This window comes from Saccoglossus kowalevskii, chromosome 20 (assembly GCF_978046115.1).
Source record: "Saccoglossus kowalevskii chromosome 20, keSacKowa6.1, whole genome shotgun sequence".
NCBI lineage: Eukaryota > Metazoa > Hemichordata > Enteropneusta > Harrimaniidae > Saccoglossus > Saccoglossus kowalevskii.
Genome location: NC_140660.1, coordinates 17,104,375 through 17,128,357, shown reverse-complemented (window position 1 = coordinate 17,128,357; position 23,983 = coordinate 17,104,375). Strand labels below are relative to the sequence as shown.

At 35.5% G+C, this 23,983-nt stretch overlaps 1 pseudogene; it reads right to left on the bottom strand.

Moving 5' to 3' along the window:
- Positions 1 to 239: 239 nt before the first annotated feature.
- On the bottom strand, positions 240 to 1,145 carry LOC146730071 (ribonucleoside-diphosphate reductase small chain pseudogene; annotated as a pseudogene).
- Positions 1,146 to 23,983: the final 22,838 nt, after the last annotated feature.

The window sequence follows — 23,983 nt, the reverse complement described above, 5'->3', positions numbered from 1 at the left end:
ATATTAGCACACACAACAAGGAATTCCATAATATGAACATGATTACCCTCACAATAAAACTCAACATTTTCATTCGCTTATCGAACGCATTGTTCGCAATGTAATGGCAATTCATGGTAGAGAATTAAAGGGAATCATGATTTACTCCTAAATACATCGAAATAACGCATATAATAACAGCTCAGATCAATCCAATCAAATGTTTCAAATGAGTTACTCAGAAAAGAAATACGTTTTTTTTAAAAAAAATCACAACCAGTTGTAAAATGATGGTCATCCGGTGACATCACACCCGCTTTCTGATATTCACCAACTCTTCTTTCGAAAAAATTAGTTTTTCCTTCGATTGAGATCATATCCATGAAATGGAACGGATTGTGACTGTTGTATATCTTATCGCAGTCAAGTTCCAGCAACAGTCTATCGGCAATGAATTCAATATATTGCGACATCAGTTTTGCGTTAATTCCAATCAAGTCCGTCGGTAAAGCTTCTGTCAAAAACTCTTGTTAACAATTTTTTTCAACATCAAACATGCAAAATCGCAATGTAAACCTTCATTCCTAGAAATAAGTTCATTTGAAAAAGTCAAACCGTGTAAAATACCTTTTGTTCTTAGCCAAAATATAGCGGCAAATGAACCCGAAACAAATATACCTTCAACGGCCGCGAAAGCTACAATACGCTCACCGTAGGTGGCGTCCGACGAGATCCAATTTAAAGCCCATGTGGCCTTTTGTCCGACAGTCGGAAATGTTTCAATTGCGTTGAATAGTCGACGTTTTTCAATGGGATCACGAATGTACGTTTCAATTAATAGGCTATACATTTCCGAGTGCACGTTTTCCATCGCTTTTTGAAACGAGTAGAAAAATATAGCTTCCGGTACCTGGATATCAAGCAGAAAAGTGTCTAAATTTTTAGCAACAATTCCATCACTAGCGGCAAAAAATGCCAATATATGTGAAATAAAATGTCTTTCACTATTTTTGAGATTTGTCCAGTCGATGAAATCTTTAGATAGATCAACTTCCTCCACACTCCACGATGAGGCAAGTGCTTTTTTTATACATGATCCATATATCATGATATTTTATTGGAAAAATTACAAAGCGATGTTCACGTTCATCAAATAACGGCTCGACTTGCTTTATCGGTGAAGCCATAATTAGAATGAAGAGATGTATACAATTCAGGTTTTCTCCCCTGTTAGCTCCTATTGTTGCAATTTATGTAATGTTAAAAAGTAATTATTGTACACCAACTATATAAAAAATAGTGTAGTGTTGATTATGCGATGATCACAATTTAGCCAACAGCTCAACGTCTATACTCATGATATCAACAAGAGCATCCATGTTATTCAGAGAGTTGTGCTTTTTTAAAGATGTGTGGACGGAAGATGCATGCGTCATTTGTGATAAGAAACACTCTAATCTTTCGAACCAGTGCATAGTATTATGATAACATACCACTGCTAAAGCGTGTTTGTCGCAAATATACCATGTGTTCATGTATTCGGCCGACAATATTCGACTCATTGCAGAACCAGTGGAAACAGAATCGACATCACCATCGACATAATTTGCATACTCTAAAACGCTCTGTAGTTTTATAGTGGAAGAAAGTTTTTGACTTTCCCCACTAAGTAGAGGATCTGGAATGAGCTTTAACGACATTGTAGCATGAGCTCCACAGTGACAAATGTGGATCGCATTTGGGGCAATATGATCAATACGAATTAGGTGTGTTTTTAATAAATGTGCATCGATATCATTAATAGGCAACTCATTGGTTAGTAATGGGTCTCTGTACTTTTGATTGAATGTCCTACGTAGTACACCGATCACATCCCGGCATTGTCGAAACACGTCGGGGTAGACGAAATACCAAGCTTCTAGAATCACTAAAACTCTAATCAACATGTCGACGCATGGGGGCTCTTCTTCATCCGATATAGAGAATAGTTTTCGTGTTGGGGTGAACAAACCTACTAGTATTTTATCCATGATTGACATTTTACCTCGAAAAACGTCTACCTGTTGCGTGTAAGGTAGCGCCCTCTGTAATTGTACCGGTACGAGGTGATGTTCTTTTATAAATCTCACCACGTTACCGTACATATTTTTTCTCGATTCGGAATCCAGGTGAAGAGCTCGATGAATCGTCCCATTCAGTGTGTATAGTGCCGACAAGTGTGAAATTAAATGAAATGACATGGAATTAATAGCGTTCTTATTACACACAGCGCAGCGCGAACAATTGTATGTTTTCAATCGATTGATTCTATCATCGTCAAATGTAATCAATGACATAAATCTTGCTAATTTCTAAACCATTGTTATAATCTTCAACCATTCTAACTTTGAATGTGTTTATTGGTCCAATACCTAAAAAGTGGGGCTGCGTTTCAGGTGTGTTTGTGTGATGACTATAATAAATGAACTCCAAATCTTCGAGACAACACGTGGAAAATAATGGATCAAGCGAGTAATTACCGTCACACAATGATTCAATTGTGGATTATACGAACGATTTCATATCAACACACGAATTAACGACATTTGCAACTTTGATATCATTGTCCGTCATATCCAGAGTCATTTCGTCGCATATAATTTTGACATCTTTCTGTAAGTGATTCATCTCATCAGACAACGCTACGCGCATTCGCCTGTTATATTGCTGAATGTGGACAAAAGGCGTTTTTTTAAATAACGTATGGATAACTCTCTGTCAACCATGATATTTGCTACGTTTTGTATATACATCATTTATTCAATATTGTAATTTTTAGATCTGGTCGCAAAAGTGGTAGATAGTTGATTGCATATTCTGGAATTAACACTCGTGTAAAACAAGTGTTCTTCTGTTTTTCCCATTTTTATAATGTTCTCTTCGGGGATATTTTTCGCTCTCTGTGTTCTAACAAAATTGATAATTTTTTTCTTTGTGAACATGTCAAAACAATTATAATTTAATTGTGCAAATGTCATGAGTGAATTCACAGTCAAATCAAGTGTGCACAAATCACCAATATGTTTTATTCGCTGTGCTAGGTTATGACGAATGTCAAATCGTGTATATTTTTGAATATTGAGCGAACCGGATTTGTAATACTGAATACGGCCATACGAGTTACCCAGCCTCTGTATTGATTTAACCGAGGGGAAATTACCGTTTCTAAACCAGTGACGATTATTGACGCTTATATCGTCATACACCTGCTCTCTGTTCTGAGCACCGTGGATAAGTCCAGAGAAATTTGTATGATTTATTTTAGAAGCGTAGAAGCGACAACGGGATATGCGAACGTAAATGCCATGCTCGAATTGCCACGAGAAAATTTTGAAGAAAATTTTCACTTGATAAGGTCAGATTAACCGTCTTATTGTTCTTACAGCTAAAATCGATAAGTGTCGCATTACCGTATCCAAAATACTTAAAATTAACTTTTTTTCACGAACATGTGTGTGTCAAACTGTATGTCACACTCATTGGCTCTTTGAATACTCAAGACAGAATTAATTACAGTGTTAACACGTTTGAATATAACGTTATAATCATTTCCCTCGCAGCGCACGTTTTCATTATTGCACAGGGCTGCTTTTAGAATATCCGCCATTATATAGGTGAATAGGTTTACTGTTTTCGAGTGATCGTAAAAGTATGTCCAATCTTTTCCTTTCCTGTGGTGAAAATAGATCTGTGTAAATTATAAAATTATAAAATTATACAATAACCACTCGCCGTATACAGATTTAATCTGTAACTGGATTTCGTTCATCAACTCGGACAACTCTGCTTCGGAGTTAATGGGCAACGAAACGTCTTTATCGTCAAGTACTGGAGTGTGTATTATATATTGTTGCTTTGAATTCAATTTAAGTCGAGTGAATATCGTGTCAATGTGTATAATTGCATCTGACTTCAGTCCAATGTAATGTTTCAATCCGACCGACACGTCTCCAAATTTGTTAAATACAACTTCTTTTCCTCCGGTCCCGTATAAAAAGAGGCTGTTTCTAAACTGCCTGCTTTCATTGAAATAGTATTTCTCAAATTTACCAAGAAACCTCAAGTTTGAATCAAGTTCAACACGTTCATGTTTATCAACGATCGAGGTACTGTGATCCACCGTGACTGATTTCGACCCTACAAGCCTACTCTGTATACTCGCCCGTTGGTGTCTAACGTTGTCTACTGCGTAGACACCGATGTCTGTGTAACTTGCGTAGGCGTAAAATGTGAATATATTTTTGAAATAATTTATAAAAATATCATCGTGTCGTGTTCTAGATTTGACATCTTTCAAAAGCTCATCGCGAGCTTTAAGCCAAAATTGCTTGTTTCCACTAATCACGATCTCGCTTATCATAATTGATTTAGGTTTCATACGAATGCAACTTGACTTGGTGATTACAATCTTTATTGCTTTTTGCGCTGATCGTGTGACGCGTTTGTAGGCGGCGTTACACCCTTTGAATCGCTTGGCCACTTTATAATCACTCAAGGTTACCACACTTTTGAGCAAAGGATGGCAAAATACCTCGCTTGTGAAATATTCTTTCGGAGGAAGGTTGCGTGGATGGAATCCATCGAGGAGTTGTGAAACCGATAACTTCCATGGTAGTGGATTGAACGATCTTAAGTATCGGACAACAACATTGTTTCCTTGTTTTGTCGCGTGCAATGACGAACAATCCATGAGTGAGTAGCATGTCAAAGGTAAAATCGTATTTATTTTAGATGCTGGTAGCTTGACAATGTACGTATTGCCAGTTCCTCTATCGGCTGTTACATCCTTCACCATTATAAGATCTTCGCTATCGCATGATAACCAATCTGAAAACATGTAAAATTGCATCATTTATTATGTGATCTATAATCCACTTATAATAAACGATATGGATTTACCATTGAAAATATCGCCTGAACGGGTAATCAACAACACACAAAAAGCGGATGAAATAGGTCTTTACCCTAAACTTTTGAATATGTCAAATTTAATTATTTCTCGTGGTACTCCCGTATATATTCCCAGATTGTCTGAGGGGAGTTTTTATCCCACGTTAAATAACATGTTATCATGTTTATTACAGGGCGAGTTGTACTCGTCGGATGATGACGATGAAGATCGTGTCATAGCGAACGCGGATATCGCATCTCGCGAAAATGGTCAATATGGCATTCTGTTGAACGATATTCACAGGACGGATATACACAAAGGTCAACTACATGACGTTCGACTCACCAACGCCACGGTTGATTACATCAATACCAGCAGTTACTCGCATGACCCGACAAGTGTGGTCATTTTTCGTTTACCAACTAAGCGAGAAGTGTTCGATCATGTACAATCATACGGTGGTTGTGTGTACCCGCTTACGGATGGCGATCTACTGAAAAATAGACATTATGGGGAGGTTATGATACGCTGGATGAAAATAGCCCGCTCGGCTCAATTACGCCAGTATCACGGTTGTATACGTGAGAAACTAACGTACACGGGTAATCACCTTTCAAAATTATACGAAAAATTGAATGATATTAAAATCAGAATGGAACAGTCTTATGGAACGTGTCATTCGTGGGGTGAAATATTCGCTAACGAATTTGATATGCAGATTGCAAGATCATTTACGGTAAATGACAACGATATTATTTGCGATATTGGCAATGAATTGCAAATAGTTCAAGACATATTTTCATATAGAAATTATTTAATCACTTTGAGGAAATTGACACTAACTGGGAGTAACTGCGCTGAAGTTGAGGCAAACGGTTTAGGGAGTGGTGATTTCCGATACGAATAGCATTGTAATGTAATGTAGGGTTTTGATATTGTTCATACTTTCATTCAATAAAATTTCAATCAAATGATTTCGTATGACGAATTTTAAAGATGAACTTTTGAACGACAATATTACATTAATATAGTGGGAAAGTATTCAATATATTGCGGCGAACATTATGGAACGAGCAGGTTTTTACAATTTAGAAGTGTTTACAAACTCATCGTTTAAAAAGACTTACAAAGTTCGCTACTCGGAGCGCTCGTTAAAAGAATCTGTCTTTGCCGCTTACGAGAAGTTTCCCTCTCCGAGTCCTGTAGTTAGAAATGTACTTCGACAGTTTCACGGTGTCTGTGTAAAAGACCCCGCCATTATTTCTATACTGGATCAAATGTTTATAACACACGGTATATCCGACATGATGTTCACGGATGACTCGCATGTTTTAGGTGAACTATTAGTAGTGTTAAATCATATAGCGACAAGGTGTCCAGTGAAAGAATCTCTCGATATATTGAACTACATAGTGTTCAAGTCAAATAACGTAGAGGTTAGATTGATATCTAGGAAAGATGGAATATACACTTACGGTGCTTTAAATTTCGCGAATAAAATTTACAAAACATTTACCTCTAAATGGCACACCCCACGCAGTGCATACGAACATCAGATCACAGCATTTTCATTTAAAACAAACGATTATGACATGAATTAAGTATGAATACGATTATGATTGACAACCGTGTGTAAATTTATTAACCACTAAGCGTAAAAGATAATATATTTATAAAACATAACATAATTAAATGAAGTAATAAACATGGCAACGACGATGGACGATCGCAGTGATATCGCGTCATCGTTTGATGAGCAAATGAAAGCCAGCTTGTGTGAGCTCTCTAATGAAAATATTCTGAGTCATATAATATTTTTATTCTCTGGTACAGGAATGGATACTCTATACGATGTTCTCAAATTACATTTCAAAGGAGAATCGATAAATCCATGGAACTATAATTATAGTTCCATGATAAATCTAACAAACACGATAGATAACTTGAATACTGCGACGTTACTGGCCAAAGTAAAAAATAAGGTAGCGAGACTATTATTTGTGTTGAAAATTACGATTTTCACATTTATTTATTAATTGATGAAATGCACTATAAACTTTCATGTGATAAAGTCAACATAACATAGAATGTCATGTAAGTTGGTTAAAATGTAGATTTTCTGAAGGGAAGCAAGGCAGCCTCAGTAGTGTTTTCCAAAATCAACAACACAGGTTTAATCTGTGTGCCTATAAGTTTCAAAGATAAACTCAAGACAAAGCAATGTTAGGATGTGTTATCAGTAGCTATCTGACACACAATGAGTGTTTCCAAACATTTGAGTGGTTTGTCTCCGCCCCTGTTTGTTTCACATATTAGTTATTTGCATATGAATGTGTCAGACACAAGGTCATACAGCCACTGAAAAAAAAATCATTGATTTTGGTGTTTTCATATGCCGAATTTATCCAATTATCGCTATCCCATTCCTTTATTTTTTTGGTTTCCAATAGCCTTATACATTTGGATGTCCCTACACATGGTAAAACAGACCTTGATGGGAAAACAAATTGATTGTGCCGATAAACAAGTTTGAAAATCTTTGCTGTTACTTCATGGACGTTTTCTAGGAGTTTATGTTTTTCAAAATACAAGGTCTTTAACAAAAAATAACGTATACTTATTGTCGTCGGATTAACACCAAATTTTCACAGCTTTAAGGTGACAGTGAGAGGAACTTGAATGTGTCCAGACAAACTATTTCATCGATTATTTACCAACGAGTTGTGGTTTGAGTTGGGAGCAATGCGACTAAAACAGTAATTGAAATTCAGCACACTATTTTTTAAAACTGACCAGACACATTCAATTTACCAGACTATTGAACAACTAGGAAAAGTGAAAAAAATACTTCTTATCACCAGCATAAATGCGTAATTATTTTTTTTTACAGAAAAAGTAATTTTTCACCTTTGATTGAGTAACACGTCGTAGAATGCAGATACCGGTATGCAAAATACACTTGTGAAAAGCTTGAAATCTGGCGATTTTAAAAATATATACTTTCCCGGGTTTATTTGTAGTCATTTAGTCACAATTAGAAGATGAAAACAAGTATGCAAATAATAGTCCCGCTACCTTAAAAACAGTGACGTGACTATGAAATCGAAAATGAGAGAAGTATTCAAGCTAGCCTATGTTTTTGAATTACTTTCACAGAACTTATCTCATTCTGGACGTGTCTCTCTAGAGACAGTTTTCATGGATAAAATTAAGCAAAGCTACCTTAATTTCAAACCTCACGTATTTGTAACTGATGTGTTGAATGATCCGTTTTTCAATCCAAAATATTTACTCCAAAACGAGTGTATTAGAGAGCAAATAATGAATTATATGCAAAATATACAACGACTATTTAATGTTTATATTCACACATATTTATCTCAAACAAGCGATGCAGAAAGTGAGTGAAACTGACAATCCGTCGGTTTATTTTTCAAATCTGGTTGAGATTTCGATGACCGAAATGTACGAGAACAGGTTTAAATTCAAATTATTCAATTGGTCATCTTACACGCCACTGAACACATCGGCGGTGAGAACATTTGCCGATAATGTGTTCTCGTACTATAAGAACAAGGAGTTTAAGGGCATTTATGTAACATTGGCAAATTCTCTCGGTGGGGATGTGTCACCACAGCCGATAATTACTTCAATTTTTATTTTCAATTCATTATGTAAACACAATTACGTGACATATTATGAGAGTTTACATGTGTATATGAGTTATCTCCACGGTTTGTTGAGCAACGTGATTGTTGATAAAAACGACACGCTGTTTAAAAGGTACGCAGTACCGCTGTTCAATAATATTGTAAAAACGTACTTGCCAAATACTGACAGACCAATATTGAAATTAAAAGACGTGATGGTGTTAAATTTCTCGACTTAAGTTTCCTCGCCCATGACAATCACTTCTCATGTTATAATCGATAAATCGTTATTCGCAATGACCATGCTCGTGGCGTTGACAATCACTCTGAAAATTTATTCTATCTATAAGAGACCAGATAATAATTACGATGACATATTCCGTGAAATGACCATTCCGCCTTATTTCAGAGGACGTAAACATAAGAGGTTTAGATTAAAACAATTTTTCAATTTAAAACGCGATGATATTCTAACTAATGGAATGACACTGAAATGTCACCTGATACCATCAGTATTAGGTGACGGGGTATCTGAACTAATAGGGGGGGTGAAAAGCAACTTCTGGTCGAAGCGTCAACGGTGCAAACACCCTGGGAGCAGGGAGTGTGCAAACATTTGAGGGCTTATATATTATTACACAACTACGCCGAAATGTTGACTGCCAATTCAGGACTGTTAGCATGCGCTAAGAATCATGACGCAGATGTGGGAGAATATATTGTAACAGAGTTGATCAAATCATTTATTGAATTTCTGTTTGACAAATCAGACGGTTACAGTTTTAACAGTGTGATGGTTTTCAATGAAAATAATTTACCCGATCGTATTGACGACATTGTCGATTATGACAATGATATATGTAAAACTCCAGAAAAGTATGACGAATATATATACGAGGAAACCCGCAGACAGCTGCATAACAGCTTCTTGCACAATCAAATGTTCGAACACTTGCGTTTTTTTTTTAGATCTGACATGTTGATGTTTAATTTACAAAACGTTCACATTAAAGTAGAACAGGTTTTGATGAAAGAAAATTATCACTATGTAGACCTGGCGGATGCTTTCATATATGGTCACTTACCAATTGGATATTTTCCGATCGCAATGAAACCGAATATACAACTCAATATGACAGCTATGCAATATCTTTTCCCGCATGACGCGGTGCCAAAAGTGATACTATACTATTACGTTCAAAACATGCCACACACGAACAAACATAGGACTATTATATATCGACCATTCGAGTCTGATGCGTCGGACGGGACGTTGTCCGGGGAGCACGTTCCGCCTCTAGCGATACCCACTCCCACAGCCCCTTAATTTAAGACATTCTTTAAAAAATGACGTCACTTTAAAAAATATTATTAAAAAGATGAACGATAAACACAGTAAATGGCGTAAACGCAAGGACGATATTTCATCATTCACTCCCACAGCTATAACTGAAATACAGTTGGACACTTTGGATAAGTATACGATTTCCAAGAGAACTCATGTAACGTCGGATAGACATTCGTTATACTTCCTTTTAGACCGTGTCTCGATGTATATAAATCATGCCGTAACGTGTAAAACTATTCCCGATGATTCCGGACTATTCTATCGTTCTTTCGTAAACGCTTTTCACTTCATGAACAATAATTACACCGTATATCAAACAAGAAAACGGTTGCTTGCGTTGACTCAACAGTTCGACGAACCATTGCGTGATTTTTTCTATAAGCAGCAATATAGTAATTTATTATACAATTATGACAACCTCTGGCCAGTATTGTACTTGAAACAAAATATCAACCTAGTTAGCGAGTACACTTGTATGGTATATTACATACTATTTTTAATTTTTGTGTTTGTAAGTGGGGGGTATGTACATTCTAACGACGATGGATATGTGACTCATCTGTTTACTAGTATACCTTACCAAGTTGATGTACTCTATGGCCCCAACTATATTTAAAATTCAATCATCTCAATGAAATTCATAGCATAGATACACTATTCAACAGTGTCTTTGTCGATGCGATACAGTCTAAAGGTGGTAAAATATACGCGTATTGAAAAACATGTGTTTATTTAACAGTAACTTTCCCGTATGTTTTGGGACATACGTTGATTGTAGTGGGATTCAACTTCCGACTATTTTCAACCCAGTCGACCAGAGTGTTCATCATCACTGACTCTATCACACCACAGACCTCGCTCAAACAATTATTTCTGCAGCTGATGTCTCCGTTCATGTACGAGAGAATAAAGTTGGGCGACTGGATCTTTGGTGAAATTATTTTACTAGTTTTTTCATCAATAAACATTTTCAAAGTATCAACACGTTCCTCAATATTCTCGGTAGTTATCACGCAATGGTAGGGATGACTAGGTTTATTTGTTATCATATTAAACATTTCAATAAGGTTTTCACGGCAATTCTGTTGGTGAAAATAATAATGATGCATTTTCTGCGCGTATGGATCATGGACGTTTTCACTAATTAATGATGCCCTCAAATTCTCGATGGGATTATGGCTACTCAGTAGCACCCTGTAACGAGGAACGCGTGTGGCATGTTCTCGCGAAAAATTAAATTTCCGCTCATTATTTCCCATTATGAAAGCGGGCGCGTAAGTGTAAATATCGCGTTCCAACAAAAATACAGCATTTTCGAGTAATTCATCATTTACAGATTTTACACAATTAACTTCTCTTTGTAAAAGTAATGATAGTACAAATTGATTTTGAAATAAGGAGTCATTGACCATTTGACACGTTTTAAGAGATTCGTAGATTTTTTTATGTGGGAACGGTACATAAATATATTGCGGGGAAGTGTGTTTTTGAACAAACCGCCTCATTAGAGTCGATTTACCACGAGCAGGAAGACCGTCTACAACAACAAAAATCATTTTTATCGAAACGTGTTTTTTTTAAAAACTCCAATCGCTTCCTCTCCCGCTAGTTAATTAAACGTGTTGAAGTAAATTATTTAAACAATATTTTTTAGTTTGTAATGACATTCTTCGTATGCACTCTATTCCGTCTTCGAGCTAGTCACGCGTCACCTACTAAACATCTATTACCCGAAATACACCCCAACGCCACCATACTTAAAAGCGCATTCATTATCAAGTATTCGGCGTAAATAAAAAATGAATTTTAAATTCACGCCCTGTTTGCGACTAGTATTATTGTTCGTATGGACATAGCCGTCCGATAAGTTCGAAATTATTTAGTTCGCGGGGAAGCAATGTATATTTGAGTCCATCTTCAACCGTCGAACAGAACTGAACGAGGCTTCAAACAACGTGTTGCAGACAATACAACTCTCCATGTAGACGCCAGTGTGTGTGTTCATTGATGAACTCTCGGATTTCTGACTGAAGGATACTCAAAGTTTATTACAATTGTATACAGTTTTCACATATATTTGTTTGACCATTCTCCGTATGATACAGTACGGTGTTTCATTGTGTTGCGTTTGCTAGATATCGCCACCATCGAGGTTGAACAATCTCTGGATGACTGTTTGAAAAAATAACTTACCGCGTGACGATTTAAAGCTAAATTGCTCCATGTATATATAGGATGATATAATAATAAATTTTGACATGCGTTTGTTTTTCAAAGTAATATCTTGTTTACCTCCTAATGTAATAGAGTTGAGTTGACGAAGATGGCAACGGTACGCGTTAAAGTTGGAAAAACTGAATTTAAAGTTGACCAGACTGTTCTGTATGACGAAATTGCGCATATTGAGTCTGAAGTAGAGGTTAATTGCCAGGATAGAAAGTTGTTGATAACCGACCCCGATGAGCGTTTCTTTTGGGGAATTGTCATGACGTACATATCCAAAGGTTGTTGCCGGATTCCATATATTAATTTTACAAAAGAAGGAAGAGGGACGTTGCGACACCTTATCGGTGAGGCAAACGCGTTTCGTACGATTCATTTTTTTTTAAATATTAACCGCATCTTTAATTACTAAGAATTACATTATATCATTGGATGAATTGATCGACACTTTTTCTTACCTTTCCAAACGTGAACGATTAGATGTTTGTTGGCCGAAACGCTTGACGGATAATATTGCGTGGGTGATTGCATTTAACACGCGTAGTTTCGATGAAAATGAATGTTGGAGTCCGTGGACGTGAGCAACCGTTCGTCGATTTGTACGGCGTAAAGTAAGCATTACGAACGTAGAAAGTAATGTCTTCTACATAGTTTTAGCATGGTACCGTTGTCAAGAAAAGTTGGGATTGACACGACCCGAAGATATTGATATTGCGAGACTTGTGCTTTCCATTCGATCTGACTGTCCCAAACTCCAATCAGTTGTAGAAAGATATGTGAGCGATTTGCTGAATTTGGAGTTAGACGAGATTACATTAATGAAAAAATACACCGATATGTTTCCAACCGAAACTGTGAGAGAGTATCCATTCAGCGTTGTCGGAAACAACATGCACGTATGCGGTGAAGACGGTGTCAAAAAAAAATTAAAATGGAAAACTGTTTGTCTTGTAGATCGTATCATTATGATGATACAAGATATAATGTAAACACCATATACAAAGATGGAGTTATATATGCATGTCGAAATGGAAGATGTGGATCGTATAAATTTTTAAAATTTGACTATATGGATTCATTGAATTATTACAAGTCTCTGTACAATTCACCACCCTGGACAATGATTGATGATGAAATGCGGTGTGCTGACTTTGACCTTTACAAACGAAAAAAAATTCTTATTGGAGTCGCAGACAAAACACATATATACATCTATCACAGTGAGGGTGAATGGGAATGTGATATGTTCAAATCGACACGTCATTATGTCACGGATGTTATTTCACACTCGAACGTATACGTTGATGTCGTTGATGTTAATGACGATATTGTTCTAGTCTACCTGATATGGATCACTGATAACAATTGTAGAGAGGTTGGTTCATTGCTAATTCCATTGACGGCTGATGCCTATTACGAGAGAAAATTACCCTCCGTCACTTGTTGTACAAATGAATTACCAATGACTTACCCTGATGATATACCTCAAAGCAGGTCGCCAATAACACCGTCATTATTCAGAATACCCGCTCTCAATGGTATAGTCAGTATACATTCTCTGGATGTGAGAGCAGTGAGTGAATTTGAATTCAAACCGTATATTGAAGTTAGTCTAATGCGTCTTAATTTGAGAACCGATGATCATATACATATGGATCGTGTAGTTGGCACACAAGAATATAATACATGGGATAATATTCCAATGTATTCGAAAATATTGAAACTAGCTGAATCAGACACCAAAGCACGATCATTTACGATAGGCGCATGCATGCATCTTCCCCGTGCATACTCGATTCAAGGCTCGTATGGAAGGTGAATATATTCTCGTAATCTTCGGCGGTAGTAATTCATTATTTAAATTGTATGACGTTGTACTTAATTTGTTCGAGAAATCAGTTACATTAAGACGTGTTGAGTGTAACTTTCACCGACAAGACGTCATACCTTATCATAGCGAGTTTGCTTATTAACGTTATATATCGTTACGATTTATTTGCCTGAATTTGTATTTTTGTTAACAGCATTTCATTTAATATGTATATTGACTATAGTAATGTAAACATTTGAGTCGTATTTTTTCCCCGAGAATAAATAATTCCATAAATTACACGTCATTATCTGTGTTTCATTGTGTTTGTGTGAGAAAAACTCCACTTCTTAAAGTTACCCCCCCCCCTCAAACCATAAAGGAACTCTAATTTATATGATTTGTTGTTGACCTTATTTAAACAAAAATAGACGACTTTGTCATTTCATCCGAAATATTTGGTAACGTTCCATGTCCTGGTGTGTACGCCGAACAAATAAACGTTATATTAATTACACCAATAGTAAGCTAACAGTTGAACAATAAGAAAAGAAAACGCCTCGACGACGACGGTGTCTCTCCTGAAAGAACTCATAAAAAAGTGAAATTCTGTATATATCGTAATGATGAAATATTACTAAATGATATTGAGAGTAATTTTTGTCTTCAAATCGGGGAAAAAACATTTTACTTTGTTGTAATACTGAGTGTTTTTTTGTACTGAAAAAAATATTGGTAAACGCACCTCAACTAATGTAAATATACCTAGTGACACTGAGAATGATATATTGAAATCAACACAGTATTTACTGAAAATAATTCTAAAACGATTGACAGAATATAATGAAGATTTCACACTCAAACGCGAACCACAATTAAATGACTCGTTCTATATCGACGATGTCCGATCTTGTATACGTCACATTCCTTCGTATGTGATCGATCTTTTAAAAATTAAATCCACAGCGGACGGTCACTGCGATGTAACCGGCGTAATTGACAACGTAAATAATCAGCTGTATTTTTATTTAGATGGGACAGACTGTCATGAAACCGACAATGTAATGACTTGTAAGGAATTCAGGGGAAAATACCATGATTCAGAAATTGATGATTTGAACAAAATTATCATGCAAACTATTGCAACAGACATTGGGAAATCGTGTGAAATGTGATCATCAAATTATGAATATATATTATTAATGGGTAGTAGTAAACGATTCACTGAAGCTATGTCGAAAATCTTACCACTTTGTGTGACATGTCATTTCAAAGAATGCTCCTTGCCAAAGTTCATGCTCAATCTGTATGAAAATTACAATAGTGATAAGTGGACGATGTGTGAGTAGCGTCGTCCAAGAGTACACTGATGTATATACTCCAACGACCCAGAGTTGTCGCGTGAATTCAGCGTGGCGGACACATATAATCATAGCGAAAAAGAGTGTATTGGAAAGGTGTTCGCCGCCTTCCATGAACACAATCCGCCTTTCTACCCATTCGCATTATGGTTTATTGGTGGAATTTATAACGAAAACTCACTAAACGGTAACATGTGCAGTTTATATCATGCTTTAATGCCAAGAAGAGACATTAATGAAGTCAGCGTAACTCACAGGGGTGCGCGTTCGAATACATTTACAGTTATTGAGAACAATTTTTCAAGTTTGATGAATCGCATAATAGAAAAAAATTGCCCGTCACTAAACAACGCATATATATTATTAAATAGTGTGTGTCCTATTGTATCAGCTATGGACACAGCCGACTCGTGTACGATGGAAGGTCCAAGTGATAAATGTGATTCAGCCCAAGACATATGTCAAATGATTAAATCGTCGATTCCAGCTGGTCAAAATGTGGCTGAATGTCTTATCAATCAGAAAAGAAAATATAGTTCTCTTGTCGGAAAGTACGATGAATTAACTAGTCATTGTGATACGGTTAACCATCTGTTACAGAAACACTTCCCCGACAGCTTCGTAAATGGGAATGTTGACTGCAGTGTATTAACTGAGTCGCTAACACGCATCAAGCAGTCTCCCACTGACGTAATATTATCTGCATTACGACGTAAATATCCACAGTTTATTGAAGTTAAAAGTAGTAGTGAATCAACAACAGATAATAAAACTGATATCCTAGATTTTGTGGATAACATTTACCTACGATATAATAAATACAAAAAATATAAACATATAGTTAAAGACGCTTTAAATAATGCCATTACACCATGCGAAATATTATCTACCGTGAGTAACCAAAACAAGAGAGTTCAATGTGATTCTGATAAGATTCAATCGGAAATCAAACCGCTAGTTACTTCTGATGAGCCCACCATTGAATCAAAAAGCACGATTTTATTTAAAGAGCCGGTTACACAGAAAAGCCTCGATTTGTCGCACATATGGTCCAACTAGTCAACCTTGACTTTATTATTGAGCATGCAATAGTAAGCGCAATTCACCACAGTAGTGTTTTTTGTGTCTGACGTGATTAAATAAAGATGATCATTGTTTGTAAAGACCGTCATCTCAAACAGCTTACACATTTTATTTTTACTTATCACGAACAAATCAGTTTTTCCGACAAATGCTCCTGAGTGTATCTTCGTACTGCGCTGTACTGGTGCTTGTAGTCGGATCTTCTTCCCGCTTCGCTCTTTTGAAATAATTCACTATGCTTTTGACATTTCTTAGCGAGTGTGCATGCGGTTTTAGTCTCCCCTTATCGTCAAGGTGTCGTGCATTTTTATAATCCGAAGTGAGCTGTTTGAGCATATTCTCGTAATGTTGATTTATATCGAGTGTGGGCAAACATTTACTGTTTTTTTATGTCTGTTTTCATTACTGAGAAAATTTACCCCAAAGTTGGGGTAACTTTTCACCAGCAACAGCTTTTGGCTTGGCTGATTTTATTTATACTTGAAAGGCAGGTCGTACTGTCACTAATTGGAAAAAACAATCCTAGCCCACCACTACCATGGCAACAGCCACTTTCAAAATACTTTCACCCCAAATTTATTAACAAAATTATTATTGAAATGATCGTGCTTTTTATTTTGGCTACGTTGCACACTGGTAAGAGATCACTGGCGCCAACATTGTTACACTGTATCATCATAATCCCAACTCAACAACGTTCATCCCAATGAACTCTAAATGCTGCCTTCAAACTAGAAAATACTATCGAAAAACGGTTGGAAATAATAAATGTAACAGCAGAATACGTCCTACTAATAAAATAAAGTGACTGCGAACTTCATATACGGGGCCCGGTTTTATTTATAAGCTGATGTTAGTTTCACGTTCATGTCCTACCGTGGCAACAGCCGAAAACATGTTACTTGCTTTTTGAGCGAAGCGGATCGCTCTACCGGCTTGTTGTCATTTCTCTCAATCTGTGGAATCTTTATCACATGTCAGCATAGATGCATGCCCTTATCTTTATCTGCCTTTGATTACATCTAAGATATATCTATGGACAAAAGTGGAACAAAATATTGTAGTTTAGAAATGTGTCAGATTTTAATATCATCCTGAATTTTTTTTTCTTTTTTCTTTATAGCTATCAAAATCAGGCATGATGGGAAAAGATGACCCTGGATGACATTGCTGATTAGAATTGGGGTATCTTACATGGAATTAGTATTATGTTAATTATTACACTTTATGAGGAGAAACTACTTGTAACTCTGTAGTAGTTGCCATGACTACCAGTCTTCCAATTCAGCACATCATTTATTGACACTATAGAGGGCGCTTTCTATTCATAGCTCACATCTATTCATTCATTTACCCGTTCACATTACCCAACTATTATTTTTGCTTTGTTTATTTATTCCATACACATTGCCTATTACTCAAGCTTGTATTGTATATTAAATTGTTAATGATTTTTCAGCATGTCTCATTGTTGCCTGTCATTTTGGCTTCCATTGGTTTGTTAAAGTTCATTTGCATATATCATGTGACTTCTTTTAATAAAGAATTTCAAATTTTTAAAGTATATTTGTCTTATTCTTTCAACTCCCCCACTATTATAAACTCTGTGTTAAACACTAAGGGTAGTCCTATAGTCTGTGTCAGTAAAATTACCATTGGACAACTGAATAGTAATGTGATGCTATTTGATAGTAAATATATATGCAACATATATTTTGGACAATATTAATGTCGAGTCCTGAAAGAATTTTATTATCGTATTTAATCTTACCGGATTACAACTCTTGACTTTATGCAAATTTTAATTCTTCATTACACATTGTGAATGACATCTGTAACAATTACAATGCTTTGTGGAGAACTGCACTAGAGGGCGCCATATATTAGGTCCAATCAATGTATAGCTAGTAGTGATAAGACTAGAGATAAGGTAGAGATGCAGGTTTGTAGGCACTTGGGAAATTGTGAAACATACTCAAAAAAAATGTTAAAATATAGATAACAGGTGCAAACATTCTCTCTTTTGAATGCTTAACAAGATTTAGCAAAATAAATATAAAAAAAAAACATGGTGAACAAGTCATTGAAAATGACACAGTCCCCGTTAAATTTTTGAAAGTTCTCTTTGTGCTTGTCATATTAAAGGGGGGGGGGGGGTTGTCGTGAGCGTGTCCTTGAAACTTGAGTTCCAAGTGGCGTATACAACAGATTGTTTATTTACTGTGGAATACTTTATTTTCGCTGGAATTAATTTTCGCTGAAAAGGCTTTTTGGGCCTTTTGGTTGGAATTTATTTTCACTGATTTTTGATGAGAATAATGTGAAATATAGGAAAACAAGCAGCCTATCGGCTGAGATAGCTCCGCTGTTAGAAATGCACATTTCAATTAAAGAACTGAAGACATCATCAGAAAATGAACAATATGTATATTATCAAAGCAATCGGACTTACAGTTTTAACAAGAAGTTGAAAAATATCACTTTCTACCAAAAATGACTAAAATATTCACCAAAATTAGAGAATCCAAGATATCATCACGAAATGAACAAATCTGAGAAAGGTCTACATGTAGTATCTATATATGTAATATCAAAGCAATTGAACTTTTGGTTTTTAACAAGAAGTCGAAAATATCACTTTTTACCAAATATGACAAAAATATTCACGAAAATTAGAGAATTGAAGACATCATCACAAAATGAACAAATCTGAGAGAGGTCCACATGTAGAACCTATATATGTAATATCAAAGCAATCGGACTTGTGGTTTTTAACAAGAAGTCGAAAATATCACTTTTTACCAAAAATTACAAAAATATTCACCAAAATTAGAGAATTGAAGATATCATCACAAAATGAACAAATCTGAGAGAGGTCCACATGTAGTACCTATATATGTAGTATCAAAGCAATTGGACTTGCGGTTTTTAACAAGAAGTCGAAAATATCACTTTTTACCAAAAATGATAAAAATATTCACCAAAATTAGAGAACTAAAGATATCATTACAAAATGAACAAATCTGAGAGAGATTTATATGTAGTAACTATATATGTAATATCAAAGCAATTGGACTTGCGGTTTTTAACAAGAAGTCGAAAATATCACTTTTTACCAAAGATGACAAAAATATTCACCAAAATTAGAGAATTGAAGATATGATCATGAAATGAACAAAACCATGTAGTAACCGTGATGCCAGTCAGACACTGACATGTAAGTAAATGGACCAGGACATATAGTTGACAAAGGACTTGAAGTCTATTTAGACAGAGAAACTATGAGGAAGCAGGTAAAACCAATGTTGAAACCATTCTTTTCTGTGATGAATTAATACATGCACCAATACATGTTATATATCAGAATGTGGATTGAAACGTACACATTGCTAATAATAACAATTATTGGAGGACATGTTTTACCATCATAGTCTTCTTATCAGCTGTGAAGTGATTACCAACCACCAACTCCCCTTGTACCCAAAAAAACTATCGTAACATGGTTAATGTGATATATGCATTCTACAGTATTGCATGTGATATCTGCATTCTACAGTATTGCATCTGATATCTGTATTCTACAGTATTACATGTGATATCTGCCATTCTACAGTATTGCATGTGATATCTGCATTCTACAGTATTGCATGTGATATCTGTGTTCTACAGTATTGCATGTGAATCTGTATTCTACAGTACTGCATGTGATATTTGTATTCTACAGTATTGCATGTGGTATCTGCATTCTACAGTATTGCATGTGATATCTGCATTCTACAGTACTGCACATGCTATCTGCATTCTACAGTACTGCATGTGATATCTGTATTTTACAGTATCACATGTGATATCTGTATTCTACAGTATTGCATGTGATATCTGCATTCTACAGTATTGTAAGTGATATCTGCATTCTACAGTATAGCATGTGATATCTGTATTCTACATTATTGCATGTGATATCTGTATTCTACAGTATTGCATGTGATATCTGTATTCTACAGTATTGCATGTGATATCTGCATTCTACCGTACTGCACGTGCTATCTGCATTCTACAGTACTGCATGTGATATCTGTATTCTACAGTACTGCATGTGATATCTGTATTCTACAGTATTGCATGTGGTATCTGCATTCTACAGTATTGCATGTGATACCTGCATTCCACAGTACTGCACATGCTATCTGCATTCTACAGTACTGCATGTGATATCTGTATTTTACAGTATCGCATGTGATATCTGCATTCTACAGTATTGTATGTGATATCTGCATTCTACAGTATAGCATGTGATATCTGTATTCTACAGTATTGCATGTGATATCTGCATTCTACAGTACTGCATGTGATATCTGTATTCTACAGTATTGCATGTGATATCTGCATTCTACAGTATTGTATGTGATATCTGCATTCTACAGTATAGCATGTGATATCTGTATTCTACAGTATTGCATGTGATATCTGTATATTACAGTATTGCATATGATATCTGCATTCTACAGTATTGCATGTGATATCTGTATTCTACAGTATTGCATGTGGTACCTGTATTCTACAGTATCGCATGTGACATCTGTATTCTACAGTATCACATGTGATATCTGTATTCTGCAGTATTGCATGTGATATCTGCATTCTACAGTATCACATGTGATATCTGTATTCTACAGTATTGCATGTGATATATGTATTCTACAGTACTGCATGTGATATCTGTATTCTACAGTACTGCATGTGATATCTGCATTCTACAGTATTGCATGTGATATCTGCATTCTACAGTATTGCATGTGATATCTGTATTTTACAGTATCACATGTGATATCTGAATTCTACAGTATTGCATGTGATATCTGTATTTTACAGTATCACATGTGATATCTGCATTCTACAGTATTGCACGTGATATCTGCATTCTACAGTATTGCACGAGATATCTGTATTCTACAGTATCACATGTGATATCTGCATTCTACAGTATTGCATGTGATATCTGCATTCCACAGTATCACATGTGATATCTGCATTCCACAGTATCACATGTGATATCTGCATTCCACAGTATTGCATGTGAAATCTGCATTCTACAGTATTGCATGTGATATCTGTATTCTACAGTATTGCATGTGATATCTGCATTCTACAGTATCACATGTGATATATGCATATATCTGCATTCTACAGTGTTGCATTTGATAACTGTATTCTACAGTATCACATGTGATATCTGTATTCTACAGTATTGCATGTGATATCTGTATTCTACAGTATTGCATGTGATATCTGCATTCTACAGTATCACATGTGATATCTGTATTCTACAGTATTGCATGTGATATCTGTATTCTACAGTATTGCATGTGATATCTGCATTCTACAGTATTGCATTTGATATCTGTATTCTACAGTATCACAGGTGATATCTGTATTGTACAGTATTGCATGTGATATCTGCATTCTACAGTATCACATGTGATATCTGTATTCTACAGTATTGCATGTGATATCTGCATTCTACAGTATTGCATTTGATATCTGTATTCTACAGTATAAAATGTGATATCTGCATTCTACAGTATCACAAGTGATATCTGCATTCTACAGTATTGCATGTGATATCTGCATTCTACAGTATTGCATGTGATATCTGTATTCTACAGTATTGCATGTGATATCTGCATTCTACAGTATTGCATGTGATATCTGCATTCTACAGTATTGCATGTGATATCTGCATTCTACAGTATCACATGTGATATCTGCATTCCACAGTATTGCATTTGATATCTGTATTCTACGGTATCACATGTGATATCTGTATTCTGCAGTATTGCATGTGATATCTGCATTCTACAGTATCACATGTGATATCTGTATTCTACAGTATTGCATGTGATATCTGTATTCTACAGTACTCCGTATTCTACAGTATTGTATGTGATATCTGCATTCTACAGTATTGTATGTGATATCTGCATTCTACAGTACTGCATGTGATATCTGTATTCTACAGTATTGCATGTGATATCTGCATTCTACAGTATTGTATGTGATATCTGCATTCTACAGTACTGCATGTGGTATCTGCATTCTGCAGTATCACATGTGATATCTGTATTCTACAGTATCACATGTGATATCTGTATTCTACAGTACTGCATGTGATATCTGTATTCTACAGTATTGCATGTGATATCTGCATTCTACAGTATTGCATTTGATATCTGCATTCTACAGTATCACATGTGATATCTGTATTCTACAGTACTGCATGTGATATCTGCATTCTACAGTATTGCATTTGATATCTGTATTCTACAGTATCACATGTGATATCTGTATTCTACAGTATTACATGTGATATCTGTATTCTTCAGTATTGCATGTGATATCTGTATTCTTCAGTATTGCATGTGATATCTGTATTCTACAGTATTGCATGTGATATCTGTATTCTACAGTATTGCATGTGATATCTGCATTCTACAGTATTGCATGTGATATCTGTATTCTACAGTATTGCATGTGATATCTGCATTCTACAGTATTGCATGAGATATCTGTATTCTACAGTATTGCATGTGATATCTGTATTCTACAGTATTGCATGTGATATCTGCATTCTGCAGTATTGCATGTGATATCTGCATTCTACAGTATCACATGTGATATCTGCATTCTACAGTATTGCATGTGATATTCACATTCTACAGTATTGCATGTGATATTCGCATTCTACAGTATTGCATGTGATATTCACATTCTACAGTATTGCATGTGATATTCGCATTCTACAGTATTGCATGTGGTATCTGTATTCTACAGTATTTGAAATACATATTTTACATATTATATGATATTTCCAAGATGGCAGATAGGTAGGCTGTTCCATCAACTCTCATTACGTGTTGATTGGTATTCCCTCTAGTACTGTCATCATGCATACTTTGTAGTGTCCTCATAATAGCCTTAAATTTGAATAATATTGAATAATGTTGAGAGCCAGTCAGATTTTCCAACTTACATTTTCAAATTTGCCAAGATCATAATTCGTCACATATTTCCCAGTTTCTACATATTGGTTGAATTTCACTTCATTCAGCATGTCTTCTATCTCCTGCTTTGAGGGATAAAATCCAAGCACTCTCATGATAAAGGGCACTTCTGAAAGAGGAATCTCAATTGAAATTTCTCTTGAATCCATTATGTCAACTCCTTGACTGAATAGAATAATAAAAATAAAAGTTGCAATTATACAGATTAAATAAATGATTATTATAAAATGAAGCCTGAATATTTCTATTCTTTCAGCAAACTTCAAATTACGATTCATATGAGAGGTTTAAATCTTTGGCGGGAAATAATAGCTCTTATTATGCACGACCCCTTAAGGTCACACATCCTGGTTCTCCTCTAACAAAAATAATACCAAATTATTTGTCTAATGTTTAAAGTTTTCAAACTTTAGTGACAATTGCTCTGAGAACCAGTGAAAAGTCACTGTTACAAAAATTGGGTGAGTTTACAAAATGTCTCTTGTGAAAGTAAAGAGCAGTATATGTACAGAACAGCAACAGCTACCAACAAACTAAC